At 29.6% G+C, this 22,815-nt stretch overlaps 1 protein-coding gene, 1 long non-coding RNA gene and 1 other non-coding gene across 6 annotated transcripts in view; 1 reads left to right on the forward strand and 2 right to left on the reverse strand.

The window, feature by feature from the left end:
• LOC148303819 (uncharacterized) overlaps positions 1 to 13,224 on the reverse strand; it is a 118,674-nt gene extending 105,450 nt beyond the window's left edge. For 2 of the 4 annotated variants that reach the window (XR_015838421.1, XM_088269328.1), the window contains exon 1: positions 12,895 to 13,224. The gene's annotated coding sequence lies outside the window, so the exon portion shown is untranslated. Of the gene's footprint in view, positions 1 to 7,352; positions 7,505 to 12,894 lie in introns of those variants that run through there. The other 2 variants (XR_015838420.1, XM_088269327.1) reach the window with 2 other exon arrangements.
• LOC148303820 (uncharacterized) lies at positions 5,181 to 5,640 on the forward strand. Its single transcript, XR_015838422.1, has 2 exons — positions 5,181 to 5,292; positions 5,542 to 5,640. It is a non-coding gene; the product is annotated as an uncharacterized LOC148303820 (long non-coding RNA).
• Positions 9,082 to 9,153, reverse strand: TRNAH-GUG (transfer RNA histidin (anticodon GUG)). Its single transcript has one exon. It is a non-coding gene; the product is annotated as a tRNA-His (tRNA).
• Positions 13,225 to 22,815: the final 9,591 nt, after the last annotated feature.

The following is a 22,815-nucleotide window of genomic DNA, read 5'->3' on the forward strand; positions in this document are numbered from 1 at the left end:
TAAATATGCTTCTTGTGCCTATTTATTTTACCTGTTTATTGTTTTTATATTTTGCCATGTAAAAGTATTAGTTTTGATTATTTAATTTTTTTTTGTTATTTTATTATTTGTGTTCCAGTCTTGTTAACCTTTATCCCATGTCCCAAAATGAGAAATAGAAATTACTCATTCGGAATATTATATGTATATATGACTTATGTATGTAATATTTTTTGAAAAAAAATGGGTTCTCTCAGACGTTGTATGATAGATGTTCGAATAGTGATATAAGGAAAGAACATAAGGCTGAGATAAGCATTATCGATGAAATTAAGAAAGGTGTGTGAGATGGTTTGGAAATATGGAACGAATGAGTGAGGAAAGAACGGTAAAACAAATAACTAAGGCGAATGAAGTTGAATTTAAACGACTGAGGGAAATGTGGCGTGATCAAAGAGTTCAAATACTTGAAGCGGACAGGTCGGGAGTCGGAATAAGCGGCAGATACGTATGAGGAGATGCATGAATATGGAAGAGGCTAAGAATGTTTACAAAGACATAGTGGTGTGGCGCAGTGAGTTCTATCTTCTCTGGCGTCTTAGTTTGTTTTAAACTAACTAAAAAATACTTTCATCCTACGAGTATATAAGCCGTTTTGATAAATACGTTTAACCTTAGTGCATGTTTAACCTCGGCTCGTAACGCATGTCTGTGGTGAAAACTTTAGTGCATGTTGGTCTTCGGGTCGACCAAAAATCGCATGTGTTAAACATTTTGTGTAGTTTTAAGTGTGTAAATGGTGCTATGGTGGTGAAGGGTGGTATTGTTTTCATGCTGTGATAGTGATTGTCCTGACGAAGAGACGGGTACGTCTCAAAACAGGTAGGCCTAAAAATCTCGGTGAGTGGTTATATATATATTATTAACATTTTTGTAAAAAAAAAATAAGTAAAAAAAACTATCTTACCGTAGGTAGAGAGAATCGAACGCCACACCACTCTGTCTTTGCAAACACTCTTGGACTCTTCTACATTCATGCATCTCCTCTTACATACTCGACTATTATTACGACTCCTGACCCGGCCGCATTCAAGTATTTGACATACCTAATAGTGCCAAGTTTTCCTCGTTTCCTGGTTTGTTTCAAAAAGTTAATCAATTGAATACACGATATCCGGCAGGAAAGCTGGCAGTATCAGGTCGAATAACTAACTTTACGAAAATGATTTTATTTTACTTTATTTGTTCGGTAATTGTATAGCTTACGTGTAAAAAAAAGATATAATAAGCAATAGTTACATTAACTATAATAAACATTACATTACATTAACAAAAATAGTTACGTTAAAAAAAAAGCCAATCAAACAATTCCACATTTATGTTATAAAACTATCAAAAAACATTCAGAGATTTAAAAAAAAGAGTTTGATATAAAATAATAGATTTAGCTGGAAGGAGAAGGAAAGGAAAGGAGTTTATGATTATTTTTTCAATTATTTTCAACGTTTATTCCCATAAAACAATTATTATCTAATTTTTAATATATTTTGAGTGTGTCCAAATATTGTGGTTGTCAATAGAATTGGTGAATGTTACACGTGTGTTATGTGATCACTTAAACCACCCTATGACGGTCGTCAGCTACGTAAATGCCCAGAATTTCATATTCTTCTTCATCTTTGATGAGATGTCAAAAAATTATATGATGTGAATGAATTTGGAGATTCCAAAAATTAGTCTCGCTGCTGCGTTTCACACTGATTGCAGTCGAGTCATTTTTTTATTTGGTAGACCTTCCAAGTGGTTAAAAATAAATATAAATATTTTTTCATCTTCATTCTTCTTCATCTTTGATGAGATGTCAAAAATAATATTATTTATTTTGTTACTATTTTAAATACAAGGTTATCTACGGATCAAAGTTTATCTAAGAGTGTTATATTCCTCGCTATAAGCCAATCAACAATAATATGATTAAAAATGACATTGAATTAAGTATGGCGTAAACAGCACCGTTTGTCCGCCTCCGTAGTGTAATGATCAGCACGCTCGGCTACCGTTCTGGAGGACTCGGGTTCGATTCCCAGGGGGGATAAGAATAAATATGAGTGATTTTTTCACTGTAATATTTATTCAATATTACCCTGGACTGGTACTTGAAGCGGAGGGCTGATCACCTTTCCTCCATGTGTAAACGATCAAGATAACGCTGCGTTTATATGACGCAGTGCCCTATGCACCATTGGGGTGCGGATAAGGGTTTTATTTATTTATTATGGCGTAAACAGCATATCATTAACATAAACAATAAAAATAACCAATTACCTCACAATTTTCTTAATTTATTTTTTCCTTAATAAAAAGGATTCCATTTTTGTTTTTGATACATAGAACATTATTCTCCGCAACAATTCCCAACTTATCAGACATATGCATTAATTCTGTTTCTTCTTCATCTCCTTCTAACACTTATCCGCACCCAAAGGTGTAAAGTATACCGGATTCTATTAGCGCAGTGTTATATTGATCGTAAATTGAATGAAGGTACAGTAATCAGTCCTGTGCCTGTTATACATACTAATCAAGGGTAGTGTAAAATAAATATGAAAGTGAAAATAAGTTCAGTTTATTTTGCCAACCCTGGGTGTCGAGCTCCAGCATGGTAGTCAAACGCGTTTCCACAAAATTACAGGCTAAATTAAGGCAGATAATACGCGAATCACTGCATTATTTTTTAAATTTAATTTAATTTTATATAATCATTGATTTTAATTACTGTGCTTAAAGAAAAATTAGCATAAATGTAATACCTCACAATTTATATAATTAACTTTTTTTAAATATTCAAAGTTCTATGGTATTGGTGAATAGCGTTAGATGCATAGTAGTGTACTGATAGGCCTGAAGAAGAGACTGGTACTTTTAAAACTCACTTTAAGATTGTCTATATAAGATACCTTTATATTATTTATTGATTCGGCGTTAACTTTGTGACATGTTGATTATTTAAAAAAAATGAAACACTTGAATATACCACTTCGTGAGCTTTATTTATATACGACTAGTTTTGAAAACCTACAGATGTTTGTAAACAAACAAACATCTGTAAGTTTTCAAAACAAGTCGTTTTTATAAATAAAACTCATCAAGTGATATATTCAAGTGTTTAATTAAAAAAAAACTATATATTATATGAGTTGTGAGAAGCAATCAATAAAATTAAAGTATGTATTTTTTTATGGTACGATATCGACTATCCCTTTTAAAGCTTCACAGCTTTAAATGGAAAATCTACCATTTTGAATCCTAATGGAATTTCTAATGGCACTCAGATTAATAAGTAGACTATAAATTGTAAAAGGTAAATTGTTATATGTACACCTAAGTACCTTTAAAGTATTAAAGTAAATGTAAATTTATATCGCTGTTAAGGAAACTTTTAAGTACAATGTTTTATGCTTTACTGTGAAACAATCTAAGTGTGCCTAAGTATACCCTTTTGCCTTCACTAAGTCGATACAAAAACATACATATTTATATCGATTTTCGAATAGGGTTCATACAAATTTATATGGTAAAAGGAATTAGTTTTATTTTGTTTTGTATGTCAAAATAAAAGTGTACTCTGTTTTAGTAAATACTATAGGCGTCCAAGGACTGAATTGCCCAGAATGTACAGATATATATATATATATATATATATATTTATATATATATATATATATATATATATATATATATATATATATATATATATATATAATATATATATATATATATATATATATATATATATATATATATATATATATATATATATATATATATATATATATATATATATATATATATATATATATATATATATATATATATATATATATATATATATATATATATATATATATATATATATATATATATATATATATATATATATATATACAGTATCTACTCAATGAATTAGGGCCACCCATTATTTTTTTGAATACTCTGAAATCTTTTGGATTATTATATTTATTTTACATAAATACTTTAAGTTTTCTATTGACATCTAATATCATGTATATTACCTTCAATAATATGTTAAATATACCTGGATTATTTAAGCCTTTACAAAATTTCAAACCCTTTTTCTGAGAAAGGTCCCTAATTAGCACAGGTAGACAGATAGTTGAAAGTTCAAAAAATAGTCCTATCTCATTTATTAGTGAAGTTTCTTGAGTTCTGGTTGTTGTTTTGTTCAGAGAGGTTATATAGTTATCGTGTCTTGTGAAAAAAACTTAATTTTTAATTTTAGTTCATAAAGTATAATTTTTTTTTGTAAACACAAGTGTTTTTTTTGAAAAGGACAAAATGGGAAAAAGTAAAGACATTTCTGAGGAAAAAAAGTCTAGTGTTATAGTGATACTGAAATTAGGAATACTATCTAATAGAGAAATTTCAAAAAAAGAAAACGTTTCTCGTCAAACAGTGGACCGAATTTCAAAATCAATAAAAAATCAGTCACCCGCCACCAGCAATCGGCGAAAGAACTGTCGTAGGATTAGAAAAACAACACCGAGGACTGATCGAAAAATCGTTCAAAGTGCCTTAGAAAACCGTAGTGCATCAGCAAAAACATTAAAAATAAAATTGGAAGAAGAGGGTATAAATATATCGGTATCAACACTGAGGCGACGTCTTTACGAAGTAAATCTAAAATGCAGGCGCCCTGTAAAAGTACCAAAATTGACACCATGAATGAAAGCGGATCGATTAAAATGGGCCAGGCTACATCGAAATTACTCGGTAGATGATTGGAAAAAGGTATTTATTTAAATTGAATTTTCAACATATCATTTTAGTAAATAAACTTATATATTTGAATTAAACTTAAATTTTCATTATTTTTCAGGTCATCTTTAGTGATGAGTGCCAGTTAGAAGCCGCGACAGAGAGCCGTCGATTCGTCAGGAGAACACCAATGGAACGTTACAATGAGGCCTGTGTGGTAAAAGTTATCAAACACCCCCCTGCAACAATGATATGGTCATGTATTATTAACAATTTACCTGGGCCGTTGTTTTTCGTGGAAGGAACAATGAACCGAAATTCCTATAAGCAGGTCCTCGAACGAATTTTATTGCCCTTCTACCATACACTCGACCCAACAGAAGGTCCATACACCTTCATGCAGGATGGGGCACCTTGCCACCGGGCTAAATCAATAATAAAAATTTTGTCTAACAAAAATCTGCCCTTGCTCCCCTGGCCTGGAAATTCTCCGGACCTTAATCCTATAGAAAACGTATGGAGCATGTTAAAAATAAGGTATACTCATTTTCAAATCCGACAGTAGACTATCTAAAAAAAAATATTCAAAAAATTTGGTCAGAAGACGAAGAAATAAAAAACATGATAAAACAGTGCATTTTAAGTATGCCAAAAAGAATTGAGGCAGTTATTTCTGCCAAAGGTGGAAATACTAAATACTAACTATATTTATATGAAAATATATGCATAATTTAAGCGTAATAAAGTTTTCATGTGTAAATAAAATTCAATTTTGTTTTATTCAAGGTTTTCTCTGAGTTATTCCTGTTTGAATTGAGAAATTGCGTGAAATTCTGCGTGGCCCTAATTCATTGAGTAGATACTGTATATATATATATATATATATATATATATATATATATATATGTCTATCTTTTTCTTGTTACCGTCCTGAGGAATTTTCTTATCATAATTGTACAGATGTCTCTTGTACAGATGTATAGAAGATACCGTAGGTTTTTAATAATTCTAGTTCTTTAACAAACAAAAAGACTGGAAGTCAAAACTGAATCTGAGATATTTGTTTATTTAATCGTGTGAGTAAAATAATGCATTTCACACATGTACATACAGAGAAACCGCGTATGGTAGATACAAAGAATTGAATTCTAGTACCTCTAGGGTTGAAAACGGAAAAGCGGAAGTCTTTTAAACAGTCTGCGTACATGAGAAAGCGTGTGATAATCTTTCTACTAGAAGATTCCAGTACCAAATTCAATCGGATTCATGCGGCTTAGTTGAAAAGCAAACATATCGCTCACTTTTTTCAACAACGTCATATATAAAAAAAAAAGATTTTTCAGGAGTTCGTTTTTAAAGTTTAAAAATATAATAAAATGTTTTAAAAATAAATATCAATCCACTTATTAAACTTTTTACTGTGCAACAGATCTTTTTAAGTAAAATGTGAATGTTTTTTCTCTATTTGAAAAATCCTAAGTAGGTATATTTACAAAAAAAAATTAACAATACCTTATCTTCAGAATGCAAGAAAACAGCATTTTCAACTTAATATTTACCCTGTAGCGGGTAAATATTAAGCTAAAAATATGCCTCATTTGCTGGAATATAGTACATTTTCTGGGCATTTCGAAAACATGCACAACTGAAAATTTACGATTTTTGATATTTGACGTTGTTGAAAGGAGTGAGCGATATCTCTTCTATCGAATCTTTACAATAGTCTTACTGTCCGTTTATATCAATAAGATCATAGAAATATATGTGTATATCTCTTATCCCCACGAATTAGTTTTGTGATAAATAACATTTGTTATTCAAAACAACTTCAGAATAGGAAATGAATGTGCTGGAATGTGCTTGGGGTTAAAAATGCTGGTTTCATTCCACTGCAGAGATTTCTTTTTCTTTTTAACATAAAGATCACTTTCAAACTACGTTGCAAAGAAAGTTCGCAAGTAAAATAGGTTAACTAAATACAGCTTTGCCAAAAAGGGCGATGGAAACATTTCAACTTGAAGAACTTAATAACGAAAATTGTAAATGTTTAATTTATTTCATTAACTAGTACATTTCGTTCAATTAAAACATTTTTTTAATGTTTATTAAAAAGCAAGCTAAAATATTTCTACTGAAATTTTTCTAAATTAAAACAGTTAAAAATTTAACATCGATTAAAATTCTTATCATTTATTTTTGCGGGTAATATACACTTAAATTAACATTGATATATAATGACATTGCAGTAAAATAATTTTTGTTTTGTACAAAACATAATTATAATAATTACCGCTTTCAATACAAAAGACTTCTTCTTTAAGACCCAATACGTAACAAGACTAATCAGTAGGATTAAAAAAAACTGTTTAGAAGTAATTTGATATTTAATATGTTAAAACAAAAAAACTTAAAGTCAATGGTTCAAATCATAATTATAATGCACACAGTATTGGATTTTTGTAAAGATACTGTAAATATAATATTTATATTCAATATGGCACCAAAAATCCGCTAGTACAAACGTAAATCACAATAAATATGAAATATTTCCGTTGGATATATACGATTTTTGATAAATTTATTTTAAATATACTTACAGTCGGCAAAATTAAATAAAAACACGTTTTAAAGTAATATTTCAAATACAAAAACAAACTACTAAATACTATTAATGATAAATTATACAGAGTACAGGCAGTTCAAACGTATGTAGACTACTGATAAATAATTGAGAAAGACGCAAGACTGAGCAAATGCTTATACACAAACATAATATTATGTATGAAGGTAAGCTCGGTGAAGACTATAATTTTATTTACATACTAAATCAAAATTATCAATCTGACATCTACTATACGAGTTGCTTTTATGATTTCTTGAATGTTTTTCGCAGATACTCATTTCGTTGCATAATTTAGAGATTTTGGAAGTGAAAAAAGCCATAAAACAAAATAGAAATATTTTTAATAATCAATTAAATTTAAGTAACAGTCCATTTTTGATATTTTTCCAATTTCTGTTCCTAAAAATTGCGCACAGTAGGTTTTTGTGTGTGTTCTCCACTTTACGTGTGCGCGGCTTTATACTGTTTTTGGGTGATTCCATTAGTTGTTATTTGAGGGTTGCTACGCAATGCATAGTAAAAATATCAATTAGGATTTTTTATGGACTGTGTGGAAGTTTTTGGTAAGGGAATGTAATTAGTATTTTAATGTTTTAGAATTTAATAAACCCTGATGATGACAAGGTTCTTGTCGAAACCGGTTGGTTAAAGTGTACATTTAATTTAAAAAAGTGGTGAAAACAAAGTTGTTTAATTTTATAAAGCTTTTATGATTCTTCATACATCAAGTGAAATCTAACTTATACCTCTTTTGGTCAAAAGAAATTTGATTATTATGCAGTGAAGCTGTACATTCTGTTCCATTATCCACAATGTCATTAAAAATAGAAACTAAATATAAAACTACATCAACACTCTCCCTATCATTCGTCGTTCACTTTGTGTAACACCACTTTAAAAAACACTACTTTGTGACTACTGGTTTCGGAATAATAATTCCATAATCAGGTAAAATGTAGGCTAAAATGAAATTGTTTTGGTGTGATATTTATACAAAACTAAATTTTGACACAGAGACAGGAAACAAATGAATCGCAATGTGAATTATTTTAAAAGTGGACTTATAGTTAATTTTTTTGGTTATTTATTGTGGGTATTTTATAAGTCTTTATTAATTACTTTGGTTATTTTTCTAGATTATCTAAACAAAGACAAGTTTTATTTACATGTCAAATTTCTATAACCGTTGATTTATTAAAATTAATAATAATAATTATAAAAACCCTTATCCGCACCCCAATGGTGCATAGGGGACTGCATCATATAAACGCAGTGTTATCTTGATCGTTAACACATGAAGGAAGGTGATCAGCCCTCCGCCTCAGGTACCAGTCCAGGATAATATTAAATAAATATTAGAGTGAGAAAATCACTTATATTTCTAAGGCTTGTCTCCAATTAGAATAGTGAGTATTGAGACGGTAAATGTAGAAAATACATCAGAAATACCAAAATTAATTTTAAATATTTTTTCTTGGATTATTTTGTAATCGCAGGGAATCGCACCCGCGACGCCAGTTTCGCAGTCGAGCGTATACCGATGGCTATTCGCACCTTTTCGTAATTGTTTACATGAATATATTTTGACAAAAATAAAAAAAAATGAAAATAATAAAAAAAAGTTAATAACAAATATTCTAATCATTATAACAAATTGGAACTTGAAATAAAAAAAACAGCTCCGCCATGACAGTGTTCACCACTGCCGTGACCAGGAGTCGAACCTGGGTTACTACGGCCACAACGTAGGGTCCTAACCACTAGACGATCACGGCTATTGGAGCTGTTGGCTGTGTCGACAAGAAACGCCTATATTTTACGGCCTTATTCAAACTGATATACTTTCACTCTGTTATCAATAATTGGAGCACTACTACTGGTCAGACTGGTGACTTATTCTGAACCAAATAAATTGTCTTAAGTATTGGATTGTCTACATTACGCGTTTAACGCCAGTCGTGTAGAATTAACATAATATCGGAATAAGAGCCGTTACGCTCCATAGTCTTGAGCATTTGAATATTTAAACGAAAAATTATACAAATAACCTTATTTCTCTCAAAATTGTCAAATGAGACCAAAATTAAGATCTACAATAGTTTTTTTTAATAAATATAATTTATTCATTTTATTTATTCATTTGTCTGCCTCCGTGGTGTAATGGTTAGGGTATTTTGCTACCGTGCTAGTGGTCCCGGGCTCGATTGCCAGGGGAAGTCTTAGTAAATATTAGTGATTTTACATTCTCTTATTTATTTTATATTTAACCCTTTCCGGTCTCCCAAAATTAAAAAAAAAATCTTGGTAGACAATTAATTCCATTTGGAAAACAATCTTTTGTCCTCTGCTCCACATACTGTTGTAATAGATACGAGTGACAAAAATGTAAGCTTGGAATTTTAATAAATAATACTTATCATTAAAAAAATGTTGATTAACATCCGACATGGGACCTAAGAGGAAAAAATCGATGTCGAATGAGTTTCGACATTGGACCAGTAAAGGTTAACTGGACTGGTCCCTGAAGCGCAGGAGTGATCACCTTGCCTTAATGTAAGTAACGATTGAGATAACACTGCGTTAATACGATACAGTGCCCAACGCAACACTGGGTTAAAAGGAGATTCATTAAAAAAACCATATTACAACTCTCGATTGAGATTCTGTTATATCCAAAACTAGTTGTAGAGTCAAAATGAATATCAAGATTTTTATTGAAAAAGATGAGATGAGAATATAGAAGACTGAATATTTACAAGGCTAACAATCTATCATTGACAAGTTTAAGTGATCACTTAATACACTGCGTAACATTCACCTTACAACCCATGATTTACAAGCACATAAGTTAGTTTTTGGAAAGTTGTACTGTTTAAATGCTCTGCCCATAGGTCAACTCCCATCCTTCTGGGCCGTGGACCTAACAACAAACTTAAAATTCTGAGGAGGAATACCAAGCAGACTCAAGCTACTATAACAACCGTATTAATATAAATAAGTATACGCACTATGAGATCGTAATTTGGTTACCTGTATGAGGAAATTCATAGTTTGGAATATATCAATGTTTTTCTGGGTTTATCTCTACTTACGAGTTATTTGTTTTAATATTTTAACACCGACGAAAAATAATTATCGGAATGTCAATGTAAAGAACTCTTAAATGGAGACAAACTTAGAATATGTGGACAAAGATTTGGACACACCAAAATATTGTGAGTAAATAACTGGTGAAAATATAAGTTAAATAAATTATAAAAATTATGTTTTCAGGCGTCTCCTAGTTTTTATAAAAATTCAAGGAAAATCTCACATACATTTCATTATGTCTCCACTAAAAAAAAATATTAATTCAACTTTAGATGGTGCTGAAGAAGTAGTACGTGAAAGAAAGTGTTAATTGAAGCATAAATATGACATCCAAAATTTAAGAAGTGTGGTTGGCAATATGGATATGATGGTCCATGTTACACGTGTTAAAAGCGAACGTTTAAACCAGCCTATGACAGGTTATGAGCTTTGTTAATACAAAGATTTTTATATTATTTTTCTTTATCTATATTGGGATATAAAATGTTTTTCCATTATGTTAAAATTACAGCTAAAACTATGTTTTGAGTTGAAAATAAATACCTTCGTTTATTCTCTACATAAGGATACGTTCTCTTTCCCCAAGTACAGGCTAAAGGTATTGATTCCTTCACAACTTGCATTTAGATTTTCCTAATTGTGCCCAAAATTTAATGTAGCTCTCTGTTAAATTGACTTAATGACGCTATTACCATAACTATGCCGAGATATTAACAAAGTTACGTAGCTAATGAGACAAGTCAATGTTCGCCTTGTGCTGCTGAGGTTCATATACTGAAGATTAAATTGCTTTAAATTAACACCCTTTGGGTATATGTAATATATTTAAATTCATCACATATTATGTAAAAAGTTCATTACTTTATAACAGAAAAAATATTACTAGATTTACAATAAAGGAAAAATACTAGTAGAATTTTGAAAGAATCAAGATGAAAATTTGAGTCGGTTAATATTTAAAATGAGTGGTAACATTTAATTATATCAAATATTATTTTTTAAATTCAAGTTTTCTTTTAACAAGAAATCTCTCTTGGTACAAAATTTTTGAGGCGTTTTTATTATTATTAAGCAATGCAATTTATAAATTGAGACTATCGTAACGAGATAATCGCAATTTTTCATTTGAATATTTTTTTAGATAATACAATTTTTAGATTCCTAGTAAGAATAATTCAAGATTTAAAATAACTAAACGCATGATTACAAAATTAAAGAAAGGGTAGGTAAAACTATTTTTTAAATAAATTGAAATTATTTATTGATTTGGCGTTTCATTTGTAGAACTCCATCTTAATTTATGAATTAATTTTAAAATCGTTTTATAATGCCATAACTTCTCGTTGAAAATGCCATAACTAGGCGAAACAATTTTCACAATATTAATTTTTATATATTTTTAATAAAATACAACTAAGCTAACTCAAAAAATCTGTTAGATATAAAAATTCATTCATAAATTAAATTGAAATCATTGCTGAATTTTGGCAGCACAAAAAAAAATATCGAAAATTATTAAATATTTGTATTTAATATGGTTGAATATTTTAAACATTTTTTATAACAAATCGATTGAACTCCGTCGCCATAGCAGATTTTTTTCATTGATTTAGCAGTCAGTTTGTGGTAATATCTATACTATTTTATTTTATTTTCACTTGGTAAAGTGGTAATAAAAGGTTAAAATTTTCACGTTGTTTGGCTGTAAATTGTATTTCAGTCGATGAGACAACAATTTCATCTGAATATTGTTAAAGGAGGGGTTTGAAAGATTAGCCACTCGAATTTATGTGTTGTGTAGCTATTAATTTATATTTTTTGGTAGTAAATTGTATTTCAGTCTAAGAAATATTTACCAGTACTGGTTTTACAACTGGTATTTGAAATTTAAATTAAAAAAGCCTAAGCAGATATTTAAAGATGTAGTGTAGAGAAAACTAATTTGTTTTATATTTTAAAATATGACGTTTTTTTATATTATTTAAAAATACTTTAAAATTCTGCATTTTTTATTTATTTAATTTGTGTTAAAATAAAATCGAAAAGAAGTTATTTGTTTTCTATCACATTAAAACCTGTGAGCATTATAAACCTTAAAATATTTGAATATACAAGTAATATATATGTAATTAAAATAATATATTTGAAATTACGAATACTTATCCACGCATTTTGATATTTCGTATCGACTTTTTTTGTAAGAACAATATTTTTTTGACACAACGTACAATACTATTACATTATATTACGTACATTACTAGTACCTACCTACACAGGTGATTTTAAATGTTTATAATAATAACTTTTTTGTAAATAATATTCAGATTCTCTGTTTCCAAAGCAGGTACGTACTAAATTTACATACAAAAGTGGGTTGGGATACTCATTTTTAATAATTATTAATTTAGTAAAATACAAAATCTTACCATCTCATTTTCCCTCGCCTCCCGGTCGCCTGTTACCTTTGTCGCCACTTTATTTATTAAAATGACCAGAGACAATCGATTCCTCCGACACCACAGATTTTGACAACTGCAGCAAGTAATAAATACCGCGCTTTTTGTTACAAACTTGTTCGAAATCCCGCGATCAGTTTCCGGCGCGCGCGATCACTTTGGGAGAGAGAAACATTGCTCCCTGCTTACTTTGAAGCTAGTTTTAAATTGGCATTTTGTTATTGTTGCCATCAGCAGGGTAAGATGGCGCGAGCGAACGGGGCTGCGGCGACCTGGAGGCTTGCCGGGTGAGTCACGACTGAATGTTTGCCGTATTGTAACGCATTTTGTAGGGAGGTTTGCGCATGCGCCGGAAGGGAGGAATTACTTTCCTCCCTAGCGTAATTCCGAGTTGTTGTGAAATCGAAGAAAACCCAGATCCCTTGTATTAAGGAAAGTTGGGTTTTTACTCGAAAACTTTGGCACGATACTTGATTTTGGATTGACTGTTCTTTGTTGCTGTATTAATTTCCATTCTCATCGTTTTCACGCCAGACACAAAAGCAGATTACTTTGTTAAGTCCTCCGTAGGATGAACGAGAGTTCGTGTTTATTATTTCTAGTTCATGTTCCCTTGCGATAACAATTTAACGTTCTTTAAATAAATTTAGGCACAAAGGAAACATGTCATGTATTACACAACAGTTTTTATTTCAAAAATAATAATTAACTTATATAGAATATTCTAGAATACTTCTTTATTATTCAATTAACTAATTAACCATCACACCGCTTCCCCGCAGGGGTAGGCAGAGATAATAGAACTCCACACCAATCCGTCTTTACACATTCATATATCTTCTCATACATACACGCCGATTATTCCGACTCCTGTCCTGACCACTTTCAAGTATTCGAAATACTTGGTTATGCCAAGTTTTCCTCGTTCTTTCTCTGTTTCTATTACAAACCACATTCACCTCATAAATATGTTTAACTATCCATTCTTCACCATATATTGGTAAAGTAAAATATTTTTTTTTATGTATTTTTTTATTGTTGTAAATATATCATATTTTTGAAAGTCGTAAATGAGTTTTAATAAAATTTAAATGTGCTTGGAAAAAAACATCACGATTTTTTTTGATGAGACAACTAAAAAAAGTAACTGAAAAATTAAGTGTTTTTTTATTGACTGGTATTTTAGCCCGGTATGTTAGAAGTAAGTTATATGGTTCTTCTAATAAATATTACACAATATATTCTTGTGAAAATAATTTTTCACGATTTTCTTCTTCATATACACACATAGATAATGGGTTGAAGTTGGTAAAATAGATTTCAGTAGCTATTTGAACAAACACTTCAAGCAATTGAAGTAGCTGAAAGTGAGTTCTATAGCCTGATTTCCGTTTATAATCGACCCAAGCATATATGAACAGAATGAAGACATTTTAAAGCACGCAACGTTTCTTATGCCCAGTCGCAAAAACAGAAAAAAAACAACAACAAAAATCCAGTCGCGATGTTTTATTAATATTTTAATTATTTATAGCATTTATTTTGTGGTTACTCATTTTAACTTTTTTACAGAATGTTAGTTATGTGAGTAATTAACCACTTACTGTTTGATTCGACTATAATGGTAAAGTCAAAATTTTCATCACCCACTTTAGAGTCTCTGCCCACTCATTTCAACCTATAAAGGTTTATATAAACTGACCTATTTTAACAAACTTCTTTAGCGAGTGTTTTTGCCTAGAATTTTCACTCATGAATTACATGAAATTATAGTAACTTTAAACATAAAGAGTAAATCCACTCACGAGTAGGCATAGGCTATGAAACTTAAAATTTTGAAGCCTGAGTAGGGTCATGATAAGCGGTGTTGCATAAGCCGTAGCTAGATTTCAGAGTCACTTGGACGTTAGGTAATTTCAAAAACTACAAACGTCTTTAGTGCATGCTACACTTCGGACATAAGTGCATATTGTTCTGCAATCTTTAGTGCATGTCGCTACTCGGGTCAACCAAAAACGCATGTGATTAATATTAGTACTTCACACACTTACAAGAAGTTTTCCTGCAGGAGTAGGCAGAAAGAATAAAACGCCACACTCGTCTGTCCTGATATATACTTCTAGCTTCCTTCACACGTAGATTTTTGACACGACCGGATTTTAGGTTCTGATAGATATGGTCACACCAAGTATTTTTGGCGGTCCTCGTTGTGTTGCCCCGTTCACATTTACCAAACATTATGTCTTAGTCATTCTCTTGTTATCCATTCGCTCCATATGTCCATACTATCTCAAAGAACTTTTCTTAATGTTTTCAATTATTTATTGTTCAGCTTCAGATAAGCACCTAAACTTAAAAATAAATGTAAATGATTCATATAATATGGGCTGATGCATCAAAAATAACATCCCATAACTCATGATTTCGACCCGATGACCATCTCTAACGCGATTCTAAATTACCTGGCGACTGGCCTATAAGGTATTTGAGAATATTCATGTTGCTCACTTCAACAATATGAATAATGTATTATGAATATTGATTTTAAGAATAATACAAAATTTCATCCATAAATTGGTTACCATATGTATGAACACGATATGCACTCATCTATTTTTCATCGTCTGTCATAATATATCGTTACAGAATAGTTAAATGGTTTAAAACATATTTGTGTATTTTGTACATTAAAAGCATTATTAACATTGTGGTATGGTAATGTAACACTCTCCTCACCATTCATCGTTCACTTTGTATAATACAACTTTTTATAAACACTTATTCCTGACTACCAGTTTCAGGTCATTAAAATAAAATTATTGCGGTTTGACATTCATGCAAAAATAAAATTTGGAAAGAGAGAAAGAAGTCTTTTTTCTCTTTTTCAAAATTTTATTATTTTATTAATAAATCATTAGGTGGTTAAAAACAGAGTATAAAAATCTTATTGTCACATTTTAGATTCTTATTCGATACCGAAAACAAAGAAAAAAACTAAATATCATAACATTTTACTGTCAAATCCGTTAAGTTTAAGTAAATTTTTTCACCTTCTTCCATAGCTCATCCGTAACCAATGGTGCATAGAGCACTTCATCAATTTATTGCAGTGTTAGGTAGAAGTAATTTAAATGAAGGTTTGGAGATCCGTCTAACGCTTTAGGCACCAGTCCAAGGGGAAAAAAATTAAAATTATAGAGAAACATCGCTAATATTTATTTTCGATCCCCCTGGGAATTGAACTGAGAATGGGACCTCCAGGATTGAAGCCAAATGCAGTAACCACTATACTATGTAGGTGGACAAAACTATGAAGAAAAACATATTAATCACAGTAAAAAATGGTTTAAATCCTCAATTTATTTTTACCCACAGCTCCAACTTTTTCGTTGTTGCTGGAACCATGATAATGTAAGAAAGATGTAGGCTTGAAACTGTATCTATGTTCACACACACGTACTCATTTATATCATCCAGGACAAGTATAAAAGTGAAGAGAAAAGGAATATCGAGAGATATTGCGCAGTAGAAAATTTACATATTATTTTATGGAAGAACGGGAATTTTACATTCTCAGAGGCTCGAGGAAGTTGTGAAATGGAAGAAGCAATATGAACAAGACTGTAGTGCATACAATTTGCATTTTTTGTGCATTCAAATTTTTATCTTACTCTACAGGACCATAGATGGCGCTCTTCATTCAACGTCTTATAGATATCGCTCACTCCTTTCAAGAACGTCATAAATCAAAAAACTTGATTTTTCAGGAGAACGTTTTTAAAGTTTTAAAATATAACACAATGTATTAAAAATAAATATCAAGCCACTTATTGAACTTTTTACTGTGCAACAGATCTTTTTGAGTAAAACCTGAAGGTTTTTTCTACACTTGAAAAATATTTTGTATGTTCATAAAAAAATTAAACAATACCTTTTCTTCAAAATGCAAAAACAACATTTTCTGCCCTGTAGCGGGTAAATATTATGTTAAAAATATGCATCTTTTGCTGGGATATAGTACATTTTTTGGGCATTCCGAAAACATGCACAACTGAAAAATGACGATTTTTGATTTATGACGTTCTTGAAAGGAGTGAGCGATATGTAAAAATATATAGTAGATATCGTGGTTAAAAATGCAAGGGCCATCGTGTTATATTATTTTTTCAACAGGATTTGTGAGAAAATAGTATTTGAACCAAATAGGTGAATACTGTCGTTGCAAGGGTTGTGAAAAGGTACATAAATTCAACTTCACTAAACATGTTACTAGTTGATTTTGTGTAGGTAAAAATAGTAACTAATATTTTGTATATTAAAAGCATTGCTTCGTGGTATGGTAATAAAACACTATTCTTATCATTCACTCTTCATTTTGTATAATATCACTTTTAAAAAAAAGTGGTATTACACAAGGTGAACGATGAATGATACGGAGAGTGTTAGATTAACTAGTAATATTACATGCATTAATCCATATCCACTACCCATGTTAAGCATATGGATTCCACTAAGTCCCTCCTGGTTCTTCTGTCAGCTGCCAGCTCTTTTGGGCCCTCCAAGTCATGTAAGCGTCCCGAAGTTCAGACAATACAGAAATAATACATATTAAAAAAATATATATTAAATTAAGTTTAAATTAAATTTTATTTGTGTACGTCTCAATTTGTATTGATCAACTTGTTAAATTTTAGGTAAACATTATCAATTGAATCATACTTTTATTTTTTAAATTTTTTATGATTTCAACAAAGATTAAGAAGAATATGGAAGTCTGTGTATTTAAATGGCTTACGATCTCTCATAGGCTGGTTAAGTGATTTTACACACGTGCATCATTCGATTCAATCAATGATTGACAACCACACTACTCAATTTTTTTGGAATTCCTACACATATCATTAATCTCATGATACCGTACATATGATTAACAGGTGTATAAAATTCTCACTTAACTAGCCTATGGCAGCTTTGAACCCTGGAAATACCCAGACTTATTTATTCTTCTTCGTCTATGTTGAGATATCAATAAATGTAAAAAATAGCTCCTAAGTGGAGAAAAGCCGAATTTGAGAATAAGTATTTGGACACACTCAAAATGTTGTGCAATTTTTTGATTATTTTTATTTATTCAATAAAAGACTGTACATTAATTATGTAATTAAGGAAAGGCGCCGTTGCGTCGCTTAGTTGGGTAAACGCTCCACTGGGTAATTACCGTCGTGGGTTCGATTCACCGTAGAATGGCGTGTGTGGTAAAATGGGAGAAAGGTTTGAATTTGAGGCATAGGCATATTTAAATGAATATTTATTTTTCTTCACAATCATTTTATTAAGTAAAGATATTATTCATTTTAAAAAAATATACTTAAATATACGTAAGAAATTTAACCAAAAAGGTAAAAAAACAATATTTCTAATTTATTTCACATTCTATGTTTATCCAATTACATGACTGTTGTTTTAAAAAAAAAAACATTTTACAAATGCGAATATTTTCTTATTGTTGAAAGGAAGGAAGTTTAATAAAAAATAATATATAATTATGATGATATGAAAGGTTGTAATGGTTTAAAAGATGAAAAGAAAATAGGTTTCGTGGATGAAAGAAAAGCTGGTACATGTTTAGTAAAAAGAAGAATGAGATAGCAGAACATAAAAGCATGAAAGTTTGGAAAACATTGGTTGTTTCTGTTATGGTTTTATCAAGGGTATTATTAAGGTAATATTTTTTTTCTGATGAAAACCTAACATAAAATTGGAGAATAAGCCGATACATTTTAGTATTTGAAACATAATATGTATTTTTTTACATGTATATTTTTTGTTTTTAATTTTTAAAAATACGCAGGTAATTGTTCAATTTATATTTTCTCTGAGTTTTTTTTTCATAAACTGGGCATGATATAATACATGAGATCAGTGATTCTCAAATGTTAAAAATATTATTTTCAAAAAAGTAATTATTTGTTACAAATTAAACAAATGATTACAAATTTAAAATTTTTCGAAAACAATATTATTTCAGTGTATTTTTAAATGTTACTTATTGTACTAATAAAACATGACCAGTCTCGCGATTGCCAGTAAAAGGTAAAAAAATTGTTTTCAAAAGTTCAGAAAAAATCTCAGAAATTCGAACAATTGTTTTACATCACTATATAAATAGATCAGAGTGTGTTTTTTCTATGCATGAATAGTATTAAGCATAGTTTCTTTAAGAATCATAAAATCCCTGAGAAGTTATTGTACGGGTGACACAAAATCATAAAATTACTATCAGATATTTATTTTTAGCGACAGATAATGATAAAAATCACACAATTAAAAGAAATAATAAGTAAGATGAAAAAAAACTAAAATAAGTTATTGATTTATAGTATAAAGAGTAAAGAATATTAAAATAGCAACCGTCACACAAAAATTAGTCTTATAGATTACTCATAAGAATGTTTTTTTGACTAAATGTTACATATGATACAATAACAAAGAATAAATAATAAAAGGAAATAATTAAACTTTGGTAGACTTTCGAATATAAGAGACTAAAGAAGAAGATAATAGTTGACAGAGTCATATAAAATAATAAAAGATGTAAAGGGGTAAAGTTTATAATATAAATAACAATAAAGAACAAGTGGGATAAAATAAAAGAAAGGTTTTAGAATAAGATAAAGAGTTATTAAAGTAATAAAGGAATGAGTTGAAAAATGGTTATGAAGATTGAAGAGTACGACAGATAGAATTAAATGAATAAGAGTGAGATATGAGTATAATAAAGATAGTTGTGTAGGGTTAAAATAATACAATAGGTATTAATTACAAGAGTTGATCCTTATAGTAGATAAATATTTATATAAAGAGTAAGTAATTAAAGATTCATATAAGGAGTGAAAAATGTGATGGAAAGAGTGTGAAGAGCTTAGGAAATACTTGAATGTGATACAGAAAGAGAATACAAATAGTAAGTAAAGGTTGTAATAAATAGAGTGACTAAAAGAGAAAAATACAATAGAATGAAACTCATGTAGGGATAATGCGATATGACAGAAATAGTGGTATTAAGAGTGGAAGATATGAGATAAGAAAAAGAAATAGATTATGATCAAAAAGGTAAGAGAAGTACCATCATAAAAAAGGGAATTTGTGAGATATATGATAGTAAGAGTTATGAAAAGAGTATAAAATACGTAAAATAATTTAATATGAAGGAGAAAAGAAATGTTAGGTTATGAAGTGTAACCAAAGATAAAGGAATATAAAAGTCACATTGAAGTGAAATAAATAATTTATTTACATATAATGATGAGAAAAGCCGCACAAGACAGGGAAGAATGGAAGAGAAGAACAGAGGAAATTGCTGCAAACCAATCCCAGGATTAAAACCAGCGAGAGAATGATAAAAAAAGATAGGTGAAATTAAACAAAGAGTTATGGATTCGATAGAAAAAGTTAAAGTACATTATTGAAGGATATACAAGAAGACAAGATTGAAAGAAGTATAAGATGTAACAGTCATAGTTAAATAAAGAGTAATGGATGACAGAAACAGTTATAGTACAAAGAAAAATAAATAAAAAAAGTGCAAGATCGAAAAAAGTGTAAGTTGTGAAAGTTATAGTTATACAAAGAGTGATGGATACGTTAGAAACAGTTATAGTACAAGGATAAAATGATATGCAAGAGTGTAAAATTGAAAATTGTGTAAGATGTGACACTCATAGTTATACAAAGAGTGATGGATACGATAGAAATAATTATAATACAAAGATAAAATGATATAAAACTGAAAATAATGTAAGACGTGACAGTCATAGAATGATGGATACGAAAAAAACAGTTGTGGTTAAAAAATTAAAGAGTACACAAGAGTGTAAGATCGAAAATAGTGAAAGAGGTGAGATGCATAGATATACCAAGAGTGACCGATAAAAAGAGTTATAGTTCAAAAATTAATTGATATACAGGAGTGTAAGATTAAAATAGTGTGTGAGAGTCAAAAGAGTGATAGATACGAAAAATCAGTTTCAGTTTAAAGATTAATGGATATACAAAAGTTTAAGATCAAAAATATTAGAAGATGTGAGAGTCATAGATATACCAAGAGTGATAGATACGAAAAAATAAGTTGTAGTATAAAGATTAAATGAAATACAAGAGAGTAAGATGAGAAATAGTATGAGAAGTATAAGTCATAGTTATAAAAGAGTCATGAATATGATAGAAACAGTTAAAGATATACAAGAATGTAAGATCGAAATAAGTGTAAGTTTTGACAGTCTTAGTCATGAAAAGTGATAAATATGGTACAAAGATTAAATGAATTACATATAAGAGCGTAAGATAGAGAATACTGTAAAACGTGAGAGTCATGGTTCTAAAATAGTGACATATACAATAGACATAGTTATAGTTCAATGATTAAATTATATACAAGAGTGCAAAATCGAAAAAAGAGTAAGATGTGAATGCCATAGTTATACATGAAGTGGTGAATACGATAGGAAAAGTTGTATTATAAAGATTGAAGGATTTACAAGAGTATAAGATCAAAAATAGTATAGGAGAGTGACAGTTACAGTTATAGAAAAATGAAAGGTTAAATGTAAATAGTAACAATAAAAAGAAAAAGGAATATGTTATAGTCAAGCAAAGAATGAAGAGTATTATAGAAATAATTATAGAACAATACTACAGCATACATTTTAAAGAATGTACAAAAAGAAAAGGTGAATTCAGAAAAGGAAAAATTGTTAGTTTTAAAAGGTAATAAAATAAAATGGAAAGAGTAAAGCAAAACGAGTATGTATTACAATGAAAAGGGTTAAACAAAGGGTGGAGAATATGAAAATGGCGTACAAGAGATAAGAAGACTACATCGGATAAAGTCGAAAGTTATGATAATTTCATAATTGGAATGAATGAACATATTAAGAAAAAAAAATATGAATAGTTAGAAGACAGAAAAGAATAAAATGCTACATAATATTTGGTAGAAGAGGAAAAATACATCAGATATGATCAGAATTTGAAAAGGTCATGCTAGTGATGAAAAAGATTCAAAGATAATAGAGAAATTAAAACACTTTTGGTACAACAATAAACAGATTAGATCGAAAAATTAGGTTATTTAGAGAAAGCTGAGGAAAAATATATCAGATATGATCAGAATTTGAAAAGGTCATGCTAGTGATGAAAAAGATTCAAAGATAATAGAGAAATTAAAACACTTTTGGTACAACAATAAGCAGATTAGATCGAAAAATTAGGTTATTTAGAGAAAGCTGAGGAAAAATACATCAGATATGATCAGAATTTGAAAAGGTCATGCTAGTGATGAAAAAGATTCAAAGATAATAGAGAAATTAAAACACTTTTGGTACAACAATAAGCAGATTAGATCGAAAAATTAGGTTATTTAGAGAAAGCTGAGGAAAAATACATCAGATATGATCAGAATTTGAAAAGGTCATGCTAGTGATGAAAAAGATTCAAAGATAATAGAGAAATTAAAACACTTTTGGTACAACAATAAGCAGATTAGATCGAAAAATTAGGTTATTTAGAGAAAGCTGTAAGATGTGGGAGAAAATGTTATTAAACAGATGGAAACGATATTAAAAATTTAGGAAGGTCTTTTTTCATAAAAGAGAATGAAGATGGATAAGAAAAATGAAAACGAAAAGAATAATTAATTATTAAGTTATTGAATGTTAAAGAGTTCATAATTTTAATATTTTTAAAACGAAGAACAAATATTTTAAATTTTCATTCGTTTTAACAAACTTTGAATAAAGGAATAAATTTTAATTTAAAAACGTAAAGTTTATTACAGCAATTACAAAAAGTTTTAAAGATTCTAGAAAAGAGAAAGTGTTAAATGTCCTGGTC

This window comes from Brachycentrus maculatus, unplaced genomic scaffold, assembly GCF_059751285.1.
Source record: "Brachycentrus maculatus isolate JH-2025_06_01 unplaced genomic scaffold, ASM5975128v1 h1tg000345l, whole genome shotgun sequence".
NCBI lineage: Eukaryota > Metazoa > Arthropoda > Insecta > Trichoptera > Brachycentridae > Brachycentrus > Brachycentrus maculatus.